General features: G+C 44.4%; 1 long non-coding RNA gene across 1 annotated transcript; it reads right to left on the minus strand.

Moving 5' to 3' along the window:
• Positions 1-4,285: 4,285 nt before the first annotated feature.
• Positions 4,286-4,590, minus strand: LOC126505496 (uncharacterized). Its single transcript, XR_007592919.1, has 2 exons — positions 4,551-4,590; positions 4,286-4,461 (listed from the first exon to the last, which is right to left on the minus strand). It is a non-coding gene; the product is annotated as an uncharacterized lncRNA (long non-coding RNA).
• Positions 4,591-5,054: the final 464 nt, after the last annotated feature.

A 5,054-nucleotide genomic window follows, 5' to 3' on the forward strand; every position in this document is an offset into this window, starting at 1 on the left:
TGCAGGCATACACACAGAATATTGTATACATAATAAATATTAAAGGAATCTAGGGACGTAAAAAAAATTGGTCCTTTTCAAAAAGTGCTCTTAAAAACCAAGCAAAACCTCTCTAGCCTCTTTATTTCTATTTGTGGGCTCATGCATGCCAGGTTGCAAATGTGGAGGTTCCCAGATTGGTTAGATGGGTCCCAAGCACTGAACTTGAGTTGGTAGTAAGTGTGCCTCCTCCGCAGTCTTGCGAATGCAAGAGGTGTTGACAATGTGGACATGAAAAACTCCTCCAAAGCTTCAGTACTGTTTAGAGTTGACTTGGCCTTGGATTTCAGAAGATCCACTAGGATTTCCTCCCGCAGCCACTTCTACTAAAGGGTAGAAGCGTGTTGCAGAAAGGCACACAGCACAGAAAGGAGGTGGAAGGATAAAATCTAAGCAAAAGTATGTCTCTAGTATCACATTCAGCTCAAGGTCCCTTTTGAGATGAGTTCAAACATTTACACTTGGTAAAAGGGTTGCTACATTGGTTGATTGGATTTAGAGAAGTGAGGACTGCCAGTGTTAAAGGCCTCTTACAAGAGGAAAGTTCATCCAGTAGCTTGGAGAGGAGGTTGTGTCTAGTGAATGTTCAAATAGCCGTGATCGTTCATTGACCACAGTTACTCCTGTGTTCCCAAACATCTTAGTATCACACAGCATTTGGGTAGCTAAACAAAAGCTGTCTGGAGTAAAATTGGTCAGTATGGTCAACACTATGAGTATCTTTCAAGGTTCAGTGCTTATCTCTAGTACTGAGGGAAAATACTGATCTTAGAGCTCTCCATGTAAGTTTCAGGACTCTGGGGTCAGTATTTACCCTCTGAGCCATTTCTTTTGCTCTGTATTAACATTTATTTTTATACTTTATATGTGGTCAATTTTTTATTTTTGAAAAGTATTAGGAAATTGGTTTAGTATTTAGGAGCAGCTTTCAGTGCTTCCCCTTTTCTGTTTGACACTCTCAACTATCCCAGGCTAGGCTGAAACAGCCTTTGGGGAAGATGATTCAGACTGTAGGCACAAGCCACCATTCCTACCAGTTTGTCCTTTTAAAATTCCTTTTTAGTTGGGGAAATTTCTATTTTCATTGGATTCTAAGCCAGCCTAGGCTACACGAGACCCTGCATCAAGAAAGCAAGAAATAGATGTATGATTAGGTAATTTTCATCATTGTACCTACTCTAGAAAACAAGCATCTCCCTCAGAAGGTAAGTTTCTGACCTACTATCCAGAAATAAGGCTAAAGGTTCATTAAACTCAGTGATCTCATTGTACCCGAGAACTGGCTTGCCAGCTTTGGACAAGGACTCTGGCTAAGGACAGGACTTATTAAAGAAAGGACTTTTCCCTGGCCTGATGATTGGACAACTTGAGAATGTTGGATTTTGATTCAGGTAGGCTGTGTGAAATAGATCTAATAAAATAATCCCAGATAGGGAATCCAGTGCAGACCAAAGTTACTTTTATCAAAAGTCAAAGTTGGTGAGCCAAATAGTTTGTTACAGAGAGGTTGGAGGTTACTCAGGATTAGGGATAGCTCAAGTCTATCCCAGCTTGGTTAATGACTATGAAAGCTGCAACCTGGGAATCCCTATATGACTTAGTCTGCTGGGGAACTTGGCTGAGCCTTCTTTCCAGCAGTCTAGAACCATGGGGAGGGCCTTGCAAAGTTTCAGCTTTTCTGCTTAGTTACAGCTTATTTGCCTTCCCAGAGCCTATGCTTCCTTCTTGGTGGGCATGTTTCTGTGCAACTTTGATTAGTCCTATTATTGATCTCAGATCCTTGGAGAGGCGGTGTTAGTCAGGGTCAGATAAGAGTTTGAGATGCCCAGTTTTCCTTAATACCATTTGGTGCTGGGGATCAAACGTCCAGTGATTTGGTGTCTTCCCAGGTGCTGAAATTACGGGTTTTTGCTCATCATAAGTATTGTGTAGTTTTTTTTTTCTTTGAGACGGGTTCTCTAACAGCCCTAGCTGTCCTGGAACTAGCTCTTGTAGACCAGGCTGGGCTTAAACGCAGAGATCTGCCTGCTGCTGCCTCCTGAGTGCTGGGATTAAAGGCGTGCGCCACCACTGCCCGGCTTCAGGTTAGTATCTTACACCAGCATAGCATGCTCAAAGGCTAGGGGTATATTGACAGTTGAAGAACACCTATGTAGCATATACAAGGCCCTGGGTTTCATACCCAGAACAGAAAAACCGGGTGTACTGGTACTTGACTGTAATCTCAACAGTCTCAAAAGATGGTAGATTAGGAGTTCAAGGTTAAGGTAAACTACATGAGACTGCCTCAAAAAAAAAAAAAAAATAGTTAATAATCTTCAATATGTTAGATAGCCAGGCCTAACCACTGTGCTAGCTGGATAGTCTGAAGGAACAGAGTTCTTCAGGAACATTAGGACGTCCTGAGTTGCAGGCTGTAGACTTATAACATGTGAGGACTTTCATGTATGTTGAGAGGATAGTAAGTATACTATTTCTTAACCTCCCTAATGCTTCAACCCTTATGTGACCACAACCATAAAATGATTTTTGTTGCTACTTCAAAATCAGTTTTGCTGCTGTTAAGTCATGTAAACATTTGCTTTCTGATGGTCTTAGGTGACCCCTATGAAAGGGTTGTTTGACCCTCAAAGGGGTTGTGACCCACAGGTTAAAAACAGATAGGGTGTTAGAGCTCCCAGCTCCTTGGTTGTTAAAGTGAGTGAAGGTGGAAAGGGATTGTGAAGTTGCCTCCTCTGCCAGGGGGCAGTAGTCTAGTGAGCAGGCATTCTGAAGTACTTCCAGTAACCTCCCACAGGGAACCACTGCTCAGAAGCAAAAAAAAAAAAAAAAAGTTTTACATCTCTGGAGCTAATAGCTTACTGCACTTTGGCCCCCGATACAAACCCATGTTCCCTCATACAGGCACCTATGCTGCATAACAAGCTTGTAATTTGATGCTATTTACTGACTTCCGGTGACAAGAGCTATGTACAGGACTCTGAGGCCTTGCACCTCAGAATGGTTGCTAATAGGAATGAAGTGATGGGATCTAAAAACAGCCCTTTCATAGCATTTGAGCCCCAGCAACACATAAACCCATGTGCTGGTCCACATCTAAAATCTCTTGCAGCTGGGAGGTGACGCCAAGAGGCGCTTAAGGGAGCTTCAAGTTCATCTTGTTTTTCATAGAAAGTTCAATGCTAGTCTGTACCACAACAACGGGAATTGACAATTCCGTTTCTACAAAGCATACTTTCCTTTTTCAGGAACAGCAACTGAAAATAGGTGTGGGATTTGTCTGGTAACCTCTCCAACCGATGTGTGGCTGGAAAGGGAATCTATTTCTCAGGGCAAAGGTACAGCAGGCAAGAGCCAGCTATCACTCAAATAGAGCTGCTGACGCTTTGGCTTGTGAGACAATAGCTCGATCCTGTCACCAGACATACATTGCAGTTACCCTGCTTTGAGCAGACCTCCAGCAGGCCTGGAGAGTACCACGAAGCGCCTCAAGGGGGCGCTGCTGGGCTTTGGGCTTCAGTTGTCTTTCTGCCTCCTGTGAAACTTGTGCTCTCAGATCTTGCCTGCCCCGCAGTCACAGAGGCACAGCCGTGGGCATTTGCATGCTCTGTTTTCTCAACCATGGCAATTCTGTTTCCAATTCTTCTCACTTTTCGCTTTTGAGAGCTCAATTCAGATAACTCTTTAGGCCTGATTCTGGGCCACTAGCACTAACTGCTTCCTGCTCCAAACACAGCATTCTACCCTACCCAAGAAGTGGTCTGCTAACTCCACTACCAAGAGGCCCTGAGTTCTGGGTTTTGCTGTTTATCCCTTTTTTACTATCACGAGACTGCTGGATACACTCACGTCCCAGGACAATGGAGGTTTTCCAGGTGCTGGTCTGAGGGCTGTATGAGATTTTTACCAAGTGGATGGGTTAATGAAGTCTCCTGAGTGAGGTGGGGTTTCGGAGTGGCTGGACCACTTGAGAATCTAGGTTTCATCTGTGTCAGGACGACTGGGCACAAAGTGCAAATTCTAGTCTTTGGATAAAACATTGTGTAATCTTCATGGTGCATTTATTCCTGGTCCCTTGCTGGACCAGGAGAATATTTGGGGCACACAGTTAATTAGGAGGAGGTTCACTAAAGTAGTCTTGCTGGGAGTGGGCTTCTAGATGAAGACCCTGGACATAGACTACTCACCAGGTACTTGCACATCCCTGCCCTCCCTACTACATCGACAGAGGGGTCACAAGACCACATAAAGGAACAGCAATAGACTTTATTATAAAGTAAGCGTTGGTCACCCTTCCCTGTTACTGAAGACATCAGTGTGTGTTATGGACGCCATCCTGGAAGGGGAGGTCTTTTAGAAGGGAGGAACGGGGAGGTTGGCAAAGTCTGCCTCCAACTTGGTCCTGTGTTCAGTTTGTAGAGCCTGTAGAGTTGGGTCAGTTCTTTAGTGACCTGGTTTCCTCTGCTACTCCATCACTCTCCATCCCTGCATCCCACAGAGGCCCAGCTCACCTGGAGTGATCAGTGGGGTGCCTTTCCCAGGTAAGGAACTAGAGAAGGGAAGCACTCAGATTAGCATCAAGATCTGCTGTCCCTACAGATAATACAATAATTCTGCATTTGAGATTTTGAGACCAGGTCTTAAATGCATCTCTCATCATCTCAGACTAGTCTTGACCTAATCTTCCTACCTCTACCAAGTGCTGGGATTACAGGTGTGCACTACCACGCCCAGTAGTGGGCACGCCTTAATACTCTTCTTCCATGGATTTGCTCTTGAATTGGGGCCCTTAAGGGTTTATTATCTTCAAACAAGTCCTACTTTGAGCCCAATGAATAGACAAGCTGTCATGATTTTGTAGGTCCTAGAACTTTATCACCACTTAGGTGTGCTCAGCCATAGGAACATACAACTGAGTCACTTACCTGGGGTTATGACTGCCTACATTTTTTGCACTTGCCACCTGGGAGAGGAAGAACATAGTCAGCCAGCCTGAGTCTGAGCCTGCCTTTCCC

Source organism: Alexandromys fortis, unplaced genomic scaffold (genome assembly GCF_014885135.2).
Source record: "Alexandromys fortis isolate MF-2015 unplaced genomic scaffold, M_Fortis_MF-2015_v1.1 scaffold_59, whole genome shotgun sequence".
NCBI lineage: Eukaryota > Metazoa > Chordata > Mammalia > Rodentia > Cricetidae > Alexandromys > Alexandromys fortis.